This window comes from Alosa sapidissima, chromosome 23 (genome assembly GCF_018492685.1).
Source record: "Alosa sapidissima isolate fAloSap1 chromosome 23, fAloSap1.pri, whole genome shotgun sequence".
In the NCBI taxonomy this organism is placed as follows: domain Eukaryota; kingdom Metazoa; phylum Chordata; class Actinopteri; order Clupeiformes; family Clupeidae; genus Alosa; species Alosa sapidissima.
The window spans coordinates 27,517,420-27,529,919 of NC_055979.1; the positions used below are offsets into that span (position 1 = coordinate 27,517,420).

Genomic DNA, 12,500 nt, shown 5'->3' on the forward strand with positions numbered 1-12,500 from the left:
GAGAGACGGAAGGCAGGTCAAGATTACCGGGGCTGGAGAACACAGAAGTAGTCGAGCGGGTCCGGGATCACAGGCAAAGAGTCAGAGGCGTTTTCAATAAACAGGCAGGTAACTGGTGCTGGTTGCAGACGATCTGACAAGTGTGGACTGAAAAGCAAGGCTTTATATAGAGGGCATGATGAGTGGTGAATGCAGTGCAGCTGGTAGGTAACGAGGGGGAGGCAGAGCAGAGCAGGAACAGGTGGAGGTCATCAGACTTCAATCAGCGTGTGTTACCAGGCAGATAGAGAGCTCATGACAGAACCCCCCCCCTAAGGGACGGCCCCAGAAGTCCCCAAGAGTGACACCACATCGGGAGGGCGGAGGGGAGCCGGTGGAGGGCTAGAATTCCTCCGAGTGGTCCGAGTGAACATCCTCATCCTCGGAGGGAGCTGGAGGGTCGTGGACAGAAGACGGGACAGGTACCGAGACAGGGTCAGGCACAGGACAGGAAGCCGGGCGGGCAGGACGGTTAGGGACCCCTCTGGGGCGGCCCCTACGGATTGCAGGTTGATCAGGATGCAGACGGTGGAAGTCGGCGATGAGTGTCCGGTCCACAATCCGACTGGCTGGCACCCAGGTTCTCTCCTCAGGTCCATAGCCCTCCCAGTCGACGAGATACTGGAGGCCCCTACCTCGCCGTCTGGACCGAAGCAGGCGTCGAACGGTGTACACCAGCCCACCGTCAACGAGGCGAGGAGGAGGAGGAGGAAGCGGCACGGGGACCAGCGGGCTTTCATGCGTCGGCTTGACTTTCGAAACATGGAAAGTAGGGTGCACCCTCATGGAGGTTGGCAACTGGAGCCGGACTGCGGTTGGGCTGATGACCCTCTGGATAGGGAACGGGCCGAGGAATCGAGGTGCCAGTTTACGCGATTCCACCCGCAGTGGGAGATCCTTGGCTGACAGCCACACCTTCTGGCCAACACGGTAGGCGGGTGCCGGCGATCTTCGGCGGTTAGCCCCAGTGGCATAGCTGACAGCTGACTTGAGTAGCGTGGCACGAGCTTGTGACCAGGTACGACGGCAACGGCGGGCATAGGCGAGGGCAGACGGGCAGGACACATCTCCTTCCTGGCTGGGGAACAGGGGGGGCTGGTAGCCATACACACACTGGAAAGGTGACATACCAGTGGCAGAGCAGGTGAGGGAGTTGTGAGCATACTCTATCCACATCAGTTGTTGTGCCCAAGCCTGGGGTTTGCGAGAAACCATGCACCGCAGCGCCTTCTCCAGCTCCTGGTTTGCCCGCTCGGATTGACCATTGGACTGGGGGTGGAACCCAGAGGTGAGACTCACTGTGGCCCCTAGAAGACGGCAGAACTCCTTCCAGAATGTAGAGGTAAATTGCGGGCCTCGGTCAGAGACAACATCCCTGGGCAGCCCGTGTAGACGGAAGACATGATCAAGAACAGCCTGGGCAGTCTCTCTGGCAGATGGCAGTTTAGGGAGGGGAATGAAGTGTGCCATCTTGCTAAACCGGTCAACCACAGTGAGAATGACAGTCATCCCACCTGATGGTGGGAGGCCAGTTACAAAGTCCAAGGAGACGTGGGACCAGGGTCGTGTGGGCACAGGCAAGGGCTGGAGTAAACCAGCGGGGGGCCGAGTGGAGGACTTGTTCTGATTGCAGGTGGGGCAGGCACGGACGAATTCTCGGACATCCCTTCTCAAAGACGACCACCAAAAGCGCTGGGCAAGGAGATGGCAGGTGCGGGCGGAGCCCGGGTGGCAGGCAAGGCGGGAGTTGTGTCCCCACTGTATGACCCGGGACCTCAAATTATCTGGGACGAAGAGACGACCGTCTGGGCATGCACTGGGACTGGGATGGTCACGGAGGGCCTCTTGAATTTCCTCCTCGATATCCCAGGTCAGGGCAGCTACGACGCAGGGATCGGGCAGAATTGATGCAGGTTCCTGGGAAGGGGCGTCATCCTTATGAAACTGACGGGAGAGAGCGTCCGGCTTGGTGTTCCGAGAACCTGGGCGGTATGACAGGGTGAAGTTGAATCTGGTGAAAAACAAGGCCCAGCGGGACTGTCTGGGGTTAAGACGTTTGGCATTGCGGATGTATTCAAGGTTTTTGTGATCGGTCCAGACCAGGAACGGAACTGTGGACCCCTCCAGCCAGTGACGCCACTCCTCCAGGGCAAGCTTGACAGCCAACAGCTCACGGTTTCCAACATCATAATTGCGCTCTGCAGGTGAAAGCCGGCGAGAGAAAAATGCACAGGGGTGCAACTTGTTGTCCTCCTCTGCCCGTTGAGAGAGTATGGCCCCGACTCCCACGTCTGAGGCATCCACCTCGACAACGAACTGCCGGTCTGAATCCGGCATCTGGAGGATGGGGGCAGTGGTGAACCGGGCCTTGAGGGTATGAAAGGCTGTGTTGGCCTCTGGGGTCCAGGAAAAGGGGTGTTTGATGCTGGTCAGAGCTGTGAGGGGAGCGGCGACGGAGCTGTAGTTCCGGATGAATTTCCGGTAGAAATTGGCAAAACCGAGGAATTGCTGCAGCTTCTTCCTATTCCCCGGAACTGGCCAGGAGGTAACTGCCGAGACCTTTGCGGGGTCCATCTGGATATTGCCTTCAGCGACGATGTATCCCAGGAATGACACAGTCTGAGCATGGAACTCGCATTTCTCCGCCTTGACATAGAGAGAGTTCTCCAGGAGCCGTCGAAGAACCAGCTGGACATGACGGGTGTGTTCGGACAGAGTTCTGGAGAAAATTAAGATGTCGTCCAGGTACACGAAGACGAATTTATTCAGCATGTCCCGCAGCACATCATTCACCAGCGCCTGGAATACCGCTGGGGCGTTGGTGAGGCCAAATGGCATTACCAGGTACTCATAATGGCCGGTGTGGGTGTTGAATGCTGTCTTCCACTCGTCACCCTCCCTTACTCGCACTAGGTGGTAAGCATTTCTAAGGTCCAGTTTGGTGAAAATAGTGGATCCCTGGAGCAATTCAAAAGCAGAGGTGAGTAAAGGCAGAGGGTACCGGTTCTTCACTGTGACATCATTCAGACCTCGATAATCAATGCAGGGGCGAAGAGAACCATCTTTCTTTCCCACAAAGAAGAACCCGGCACCAGCAGGAGAGGAAGACGGGCGGATGAGTCCAGCTGCCAGGGAGTCCCTGATGTAATCCTCCATAGTTTTTCTTTCAGGAGGGGATAGTGAGTAGAGGTGACCTTTGGGTGGAGCAGTCCCAGGGAGGAGATCAATGGCACAGTCGTACGGACGGTGTGGGGGCAGAGATGTGGCTTTGGTCTTGTTGAACACCTCTCGGAGGCCATGGTAACATTCAGGGACATTAGAAATGTCGTGGGCAATGCTGGGGGGGTACTGAGCCGGGGGGCAGCGAGGCAGCACGCAAACAGGTCAGGTGGCAGGCATTTCCCCACTCTTTCACAGTTCCGGAGGCCCAATCGAGGTGAGGATTGTGGAGACGGAGCCAAGGGTAGCCCAGGATTAGGGGTTGGCCTGGAGAGCTGAGCAGGTGGAAGCGGATGGTCTCTCGGTGGTTTCCTGACACCATCATTGAGATGGGGGCTGTGATGCTGGTAACTGTGCCAATTGCGTGTCCGTCCAGGGCCCGGGCTGGAACAGGAGTGGACAAGCGATGGCTTTCCAAGCCCAGCTGACGAGCAAGTCCTGTGTCAATAATGTTTGCTTCTGCGCCAGAGTCCACCAGGGCTGCCAGGGTGTGGGTGGAATCAGACAGGTGAAGACAGACTTGGATGAGGGGTTTACGGCTGATGGAGGGCTGAATGTTCATTGAGCTCATCCGGATTCCTCCTACATCTGGTGAGCTCCGGCTTTTGCTGGACAGGTGGCGACTCGATGACCATCACCACCACAGTACAGGCACAAGTTGGAGGTGATGCGTCGCTGGCGCTCTGCAGGGGTTAGGGAGGTGCGGCCGATCTCCATCGGTTCAGACTGGTCCGGCTGGCTAGATGGTGTGGCAGGTGCGGACAGAAGGGCAGTTGGGACACTCCGTGTGCTGGTGGATGGACTCTGGCGCCCTCTCTCATGACGGCGGGCCTGGATCCTGCGGTCGATGCGGACAGCCAGAGCAATGGCTTCATCAAGAGTGGGGGGTTGATCATGGGGAAACCAGCTCGTCCTTTATGTAGTCCGCCAGGCTGTGGAGGAAAGCATCCACCAATGCTTCCATGTTCCAGGAGCTTCGACTTGCCACGGTTCGAAAGTCGATGGAGTAATCCGCAACAGTCCTTCTGCCTTGGCGAATACTCATCAGGATCCGAGATGCCTCGGCTATTGTGGATTCCAAATCGAATACCTTGAGCATCTCCTCTGCGAATAGGTTGAAGGTTGCACATGCTGGGGTCTGGCGCTCGAACTCCGCTGTTCCCCAGAGTCGAGCTCGGCCCGTCAGGTGAGTGATCACGTAACCGACCCTCGCCCCTTCAGTGGCAAAAGTCCTGGGTTGCAGGGTAAACTGGACACGGCAGCTCGTCAGGAACGCCCGTACCTGGGTTGGGTCGCCGCTGAACCGCTCTGGATTGCCGATCCTGGGTTCTGGGGCTCCGGCAGCCACGGTAGCAGTGGACTGGGCAGGAGACTCGGGTGCTGGGCCGGTGAGCAGGCTGGCTGGGGCTGGGCCGGTGGGAGCAGGCAGAGGAGAAAGGTTGGTGAGAAGTTGAATGATCATTGCAAGTTGTTGCTGTTGCTGCTGGAACTGCTGACGCTGGCTCAAGCCGGCTTGAAGTAGGGAGGCAATGTCAGCAGTGTTGCGGTTTACCTCTCTCTCTGTCTCTTCCAGGCGTTGCATGGCGGTGGGTGGTTCTGGTTCGTCGGTTTCCATGCTGGTTCGACCGTGCGCTGGGTCCATGTTTGGTCAGATCGTACTGTCAGACACCAAACAGGACGAGGACCACAATTGCGTCACGTTCAAAAGTTTATTTAAGGGTTGGGGGTTTCAGGGGTTCCGGGGGGGGTACAGGAGTTCCAAGAGTCTGCGTGTGTGTGTTCCCCCAGTAGCCGAACAGCGAAGGCAGGAGCTGGATGATCCGGGAAGTCCTGGGGGAAACACACACACAACAGCAATTGAAACGAAGCAGCAGTACAGTCAAGGACTAGGCGGTATACGTAGAAGAGAGACGGAAGGCAGGTCAAGATTACCGGGGCTGGAGAACACAGAAGTAGTCGAGCGGGTCCGGGATCACAGGCAAAGAGTCAGAGGCGTTTTCAATAAACAGGCAGGTAACTGGTGCTGGTTGCAGACGATCTGACAAGTGTGGACTGAAAAGCAAGGCTTTATATAGAGGGCATGATGAGTGGTGAATGCAGTGCAGCTGGTAGGTAACGAGGGGGAGGCAGAGCAGAGCAGGAACAGGTGGAGGTCATCAGACTTCAATCAGCGTGTGTTACCAGGCAGATAGAGAGCTCATGACAAATCATTCACATCATACCATCCCATCACATTTTATTGGCGTTATGTATGTTACAAAAAATGTAATTTTCCATGGAATTGCTCCTGAGCACTTACGCTTTTAACTGTACGCTTCTGTTTAAGTAAAACGCAGAGGATTGTGGGTATTTTTGTTCACCTGAGGATCCACAGATGCATTCTTGAAAATTCTCAGTACAAAGGGGCGCACATTTCGGATTATTCTTGACATTGAAACAGTGCTCGGCGGAGTTCGATGAGGTAGCGTCCTTGAAGCGGCGTTGTTTGATTATGCTTCCTTGACTTTGGGAAACACACACATACACACTCCTGAGACTGTCTACTCAACCTGAGACTGAGAAGATGAAGACCTCTCCAAACCAAATCTGGACGATGTCTGTCTGACTGGGTAACATGGCCGCTCTGACAGGAAGCAGGAAGTCGCTCGGCTCTGCTCCACACAAGATCCCTGTGGCTCTGCATATGACCTTTGACCTCTTAAGCTAGATGCATGTAACCTTGTGGAAATACACGGACAATGTCCCATGCCACATCAGGGCCACATCAGGGCCATATCAGGACCACATCAGGGCCACATTAGGGCCAGATGAGAGCCTGAGCACTACCTGTGTTCCAGCACATCCCCAGTGACCAGGGGCCTCATGTACAAAGACTTGCGTGGATTTCATACTAAAACATTGCTTACGTGCAAACCTGAAAAGTAGCGTACGCACAAATAAAATCCTGATGTATGAAACTGTGCGTACGCAGCATTCCACGCAGCCTTTCTTTGTACATCCCCATTAACGTGAAACTAAGCGCACATGCACGAGCATTATAATCCACCCTCTCTCCTCCCTCAGTCACACTCATTTTAATATGCTCACTAGGCCACTCGAGAGCGCAGACCTCCGCAAAGACAAAATGGCCTATCCCGCAATATTAAGAACAATGAAAACTCATTTGTGGATCCATTAATATTCAAACCTGCTCCAAAGTTTAATAATTGAAATCATCAAATTAATAAAAAAAAAGTTTATTTCCAGCGAATGCGAGTTAGAAGTGCTTATCTGACGAAATGGCAAGAATCTTACGTCTTTGACATCTAATTAATAACAAAAAACAGTAGTGGCAGAGTGTGCAGGCTATAGAAGACCGTGGCAGAATTATTGCTCTGCAAGTAGGTGACAGGGTTCACATAACTGGGTTTGAATGCATTTGGACCATTACAACATAACTGCATTAAGGCGAGACACTACAGGTGAATAGGGTAACATTTTTAACAAGCAGATTTCACTATGAAACTTACCCAGTTGATTACTTACATTAATATAGAAAAAAACGTATTACTGTCATTTTTCTGTCATTTACATTTTTCTGTCATTTACTGTCATTTAATGTTTACATATGCAAATTAGGCATTATCTAATTAAATATGCACTAATTTGCATACATTTTAAGGCACGAAACCTGAGCATTGGATACAGCCAGTTTCAAAATTATGTTTTCATTGTGTTCAGATATTAAATGGTAAAAAAATGTACAGAGGGATTTATGAATATCTACTTTTGTTATCCTGTAAATCAGAATATGATGTCAATAGCCCTAAAAAATCGATTTTTGCGAGGAAGCCAACTGTATGTTTGCATGTGTACCTGGTGTGTGTGTATGTATGTGTTTGACTATGCGTACTGTACGTGTGTGTGTGTGTGTGTGTGTGTGTGTGTGTGTGTGTGTGTGTGCATGTGCATGTGTGTGAGAGAGACTGCTCTGAAAAAGCCCCTATAGTGTGTTTCCCTGGAGCCAGCAGGGACTAGGGTAGACCCAGGAGAGCTCACGTAGGCTGGGTACTTACTCAGACCTGACACACACACACACACACACACACACACACACACACACACACACACACACACAGTACTGAGTCACCCAGAGAAGCAGAGGGAGGGAGGAGGGGTAGGCACAGAGAGGGAATGCAGAAGACAACAAGAAGAATGTAACAGAGAGAGAGAGAGAGAGAGAGAGAGGGAGAGAGAGAGAGAAGGGGAGGGAGAGAGAGAGAGATAGAGAGAGAGAGAGAGAGGGAGAGAGAGAGAGAAGGGGAGGGAGAGAGAGAGAGAGAGAGAGAGAGAGAGAGATGGGGAGGGAGAGAGAGAGATGGGGAGAGAGAGAGAGAGAGAGAGGGAGGGAGAGAGAGAGAGAGGGAGGGAGGGAGAGAGGGAGATGGGGAGGGAGAGAGAGAGGGAGAGGAGGGCTAGGCACAGAGAGGGAATGCAGAAGAGAGCAAGAGAAAGATGGAAGAAGGGGGGATATGGGGGGATGAGGATGAAAGAATGATGGCAGCCACAGAGAAAGATAATGGGAGAAAGGAGAGTGTGTTTGAGAGATTAGATCATTTTATTTTTATGTTATTCAAAATAAGCCTCTAAAAGTCAAAGCATGTGTATGCATTAGATGGGGGAATGGAAGAAGGCAAGACACAAGAACACCACAACACATTCAAGATGTTTCTTCACTATCATCACGATGCTATTCACTATCAGACAGTGCAAGCCCATATGGCTGGTCTGCGAACACCATGCATTTCCAAAAAGCATCAGATCCTGGTCTGCAAACACCACGCATTTCCAAAGGACACCAGATCCTGGTCTGCGAACACCACACATTTCCAAAAGACACCAGATCCTGGTCTGCAAACACCACGCATTTCCAAAGGACACCAGATCCTGGTCTGCAAACACCACGCATTTCCAAAAGACACCAGATCCTGCAATGGATGTGCAGAAAAATAAAATGAGTAGCATTGTAACATTATTGTCAGTTTAATGGTCAATCTTGCTTTCTCTTCTGACATAAATGGCCATCTTGGCTTGACCCAAAGTCAAGCTCAGCAGTTTTACACTCATTCTGTCTGAGCCCAACATTTTTCGGAGCGAAATGAAAATGTCCATCGAGAACTCTCTAAAGCAATTGAACAAACGCTGCGAGATCAGGAACAAGGGTCTCCGTCTTACACAATGCAATAAGGCATGAAAAACAGACAGAAACCACAGACACGAGAGAGAGAAAGAGAGAGAGAGAGAAGTGCATGATGTTTTGCTTTCTGTCTTTACACACTACTACGTACATGTATGCTTTGGCAATACAAATTGTATTTTTTGTCATGCCAGTGAAGCTCAATTGAATTGAATTGAATTGAATTTGAGAGAGAGAGAGAGAGAGAGAGAGAGAGAGAGAGAGAGATGAGGGGGTGGGGGGAGGGAGAGAACATTGGGAAGACAGAGGGCATGGAGACAGGCAGTCTGAAGAGAGCGAAAGCAATGTCAAGGAGATGGTGTGTGTGTGTGTGTGTGTGTGTGTGTGTGTGTGTGTGTGTGTGTGGACCGAGTGCTTCAGACAGAAGGACAGAAGGAATTGAAAGAACCAGAATTCATGTGTGTGGGGTGTGTGTGTGTGAGAGTGAGAGAGAGAAGGGGGGAGTGAGAAAGAGAGAGAGAGAGAGGGAGAGAGAGAGAGACTCAGGTGGTGCAATCCTCATCATCAGTGTACTGCCTCATTCTAAGTCTCATATTCGGTTCCCCTCTTAAACTGGGCCCAACATCTAACCACACACACACACACACACACACACACACACACACACACACCTTTACCTACACCTACAGACTCACACCACATCTGACCACACAGATCATCACAGAGTGTATCTGACCACACAGCTCAGCTTATCATAGAGCACCTGACATCCTATCTCCTTCTTGATCAGTCTCTGACCACAGAGCATCCATCCATTCTCTAACTCCTGAGGTGTGTTAGGCGAATGTTAGGCGAACGTTTGCAAACAGTTTTCCGTTTGCCAGGAGTTTTCGGCGAACGATCGCGAACAACTGCAAACAGTTTGAGGAGGTAGTTCTCCAAGAACATACAGTGGAACTGGACGCGAGTTTAATGCAATTACTGTTACAATGGAATGTTGACACCAAACCGTTCAAAAAAAGTGAAGGATCACCACGCGCTCAGTGTGCGGTGATCCTTGACTTTTTCGAATCTTATTGATGACTGCACATCACCAGCACCTGGAGGACATAGTGCATAGGAACTTCATCCTTTTTACCAAATCTTCAAATTTAACTGTTCAAAGAAAACATGTTCACCACGAACGTTCACCACTCTTTGCCAAATTTAAAGGCACCTCTGGTCTACACACCTGAACACGCAGCACCTGTCCAGTCTTTCCTTCTCATTCTGGACCTACACTACAGCTGACCGCAGAGCACCGATAGGCATCCATGTGGGCAAAGACACAGCATCCGTCCATACAGTTTCCTCTAACGCCAGGACTAACTGACTCATGAGTATTTCTCGTCTCTTCTGGCCATCTAGCGGACTGTAGGGAATCTCTACACACCACGGAGTGGAGGGGGTCACCACGGAAACGCAGTCCTGGCCTGGGTCTCGTCCTATCCCAGTCTGAATAGTTTGTGTGTGTGCGTGTGTGCGTGCGTGCGTGCGTGCGTGTGTGTGTGCGTGTGTGTGTGTGTGTGTGTGTGTGTGTGTGTGTGTGTGTGTGTGTGTGTGTGTGTGCGCGTGCGTGTGTGTGTGTATTTGTGTCTGTAATGCCCCTTCCCCATGTCACTGACCAGAGGGTATTCTTCCATTCTCCATTATCTTACTCTGGACCTGTAGCAAACCCCCTCTTTCTGATGTGACCCTCTGACCTGCTGTCGGTAATGGAGCAGCTTTGCTGTCTGTTGGCATACACACACACACACACACACACACACACACACAGACACACACACACACACACACACACACACAGCATCTGAGGATCCAGCTGAGTGTGTGAGAGTCCAGCTCATCTCATCCATCAGCCTCCTGCAGCTCATTAGGCTGAGTCTGGGGTTGTGTGTGTGTGTGTGTGTGTGTGTGTGTGTGTGTGTGTGTGTGATCATGTCGGAGACTCCACCACACCACAACATATCACACCACACCTCACCACCACATCACTACACTGCCGCTGCTTCTTTCTCCAGCCCTCACCTGCCAGATATGGACCCAATCTAGTCTAGATCTCCATGGACCTGATCTAGACTATATGTGGACCTGGTCTAGTCTATGGACCAAATCTAGTCTAGATAGTTTAGATGTGGATGTGATCTTGTCCATGGACCTGATCTAGACTATATATGGACCTGGTCTAGTCTATGGGCCTGGTCTCGTCTAGATAGACCTGATCTTGTCTAGGTGTGGACCTGGTCTGGTTCAAATAGAGCAGATCTGGCTCTGATCTGGCTCTGATCCGGCCCTTATGTAGGCTACACGTGGTCTGCGCTGGAGCTGGTGGCTCTGTGTGTAAGTCCAGCTCCACTCCCGGAGTCAACTGTGATCCAAACATCTGTCACCTGATCACCATTACTCACACACACACACACACACACACACACACACACACACACACACAGTTGAATGCAAAGACATAGGTGCATCTGGAACATGTCACTAACGGCCACGGGGATATTCTTCACTGAGCACATCCACGGAGATGTGGTAAAGAGCGCGAGCGACGCTCATGCGTTTTTTTTGGGGGGGGAGGGGGGCAGTACGAGCCGAGCACAGAACATTGAGCAGTTCTCTCACGTATGAGTTCGGGAGAAAGCTATTTCAGCACCAGGGGCACGAGCGATCCGTCCCTTTACCGCGGCGCATGGAGGAACCAGATATCCACAGTACCACCTTGTGGCTTTTCGGTGAACTTGCAGATCAGTTTAGCGCCACAAAACAGCGTCGAAGGGGACCGCAGCCTGTCTGTTATGCTGTCTCCTAACGAGAGGATGAGGAAACACAAGAGCAAGCGGGGCTACGGACAGTGGACGGGGGTCACGGCGAGATTCGTCATTAGCTCGCACCATGCCCAGGAGCCTTGGTCCAGATGTGACGTGTGTGTTCACAACGCCAGCTGGAGAAATACTGGGGACGGACTGAGTGATGCGCGCGCGCGTGTGTGTGTGTGTCCTTGAAGACGACTGGCAGTTGAGGCTGTTGCTTCTCATCATCCAAATGGTGGTCCGGTGGCCGTTACCACCACAAACATCACGTTTATTTACTCGTCTCGCGCTGCCGACTACGTTTCTCTCGTTAGAGAATAACAGTTCTGAAAACAACTGTTTCCACTCATCTTCAAATTCAGCATCTGTAACAATTAGTCATAAAGACTAGCTACAAGTTGTATTCTTAATGTTTTACAAACGACGAGAGCACAGACACGTATTGGAACTTCAAATAAATCCAGCGGAATCGTTTGCCCCAAATGAGCAAGGCTTTAGTGATGCGGTAGCCTGCGACCAACAGGACCGCTTGTTGAAAATAGGGCTTCAACCTGTCCGGAACATCATCATGCTATCAGCGAGGTGCTTTCTGCCATTGTCAACTACCATCAGAAATGTCTAAAGGCCTGTTAATACTTGTCACGCCCGTCAGTCACCGTCCGTTATCTTAGCAAAAAGAGACGAAAACAGGTTGCGTGCACTTTCTCCTCATATCGGAATGGAATGCCCTACAGCGGGACCAATGTGGGATTTCATACGCAAAACATGTCTACCCGCGCACATCCCGACAAAAAACGGGACTCGCAGCCAGAAGCGGATGAAAAAAAGAGACCTGAACAGACATTTCCTGCCGGATATTTATGAAAGTAAAACTCGGGAGAGAGGAGAATTGGCTGCTGCTGTTGCCATCAGCTCGCGCCGCTTACCTTTGCGGTTTCTGCATCATGTCGCTCTGCTCATTTAGTCCTGACTTCATGGGTCGGAGCTGAAAGCACACACACACACACACAAACACACACTCACTCACTCACTCGCTCACATACACACATACGCGCACACACACCACGCCAGGCGAAATAAAACTCCCGTCTGTTGCCCTGGTACAATCCAAACGCGATCTCACAGCCCAAACGACATAAGAGACACCACGAAATTTCAGCTCAGAAGTGCGGCGATAGCATCCCACTCGTATATGACCTACATACAATCAAGTA

The 12,500-nt window shown here is 51.4% G+C and overlaps 1 protein-coding gene across 3 annotated transcripts in view; it reads right to left on the minus strand.

Annotated features, from left to right (window-relative positions):
- The window catches only part of nlgn4xa (neuroligin 4 X-linked a), a 113,242-nt gene that overhangs the window by 100,589 nt on the left and 153 nt on the right, over positions 1-12,500 (minus strand). For all 3 annotated transcript variants that reach the window (XM_042080669.1, XM_042080668.1, XM_042080667.1), the window contains exon 1: positions 12,213-12,500. This exon is cut by the window's right edge and continues 153 nt beyond it. The gene's annotated coding sequence lies outside the window, so the exon portion shown is untranslated. The remainder of the gene's footprint in view (positions 1-12,212) is intronic.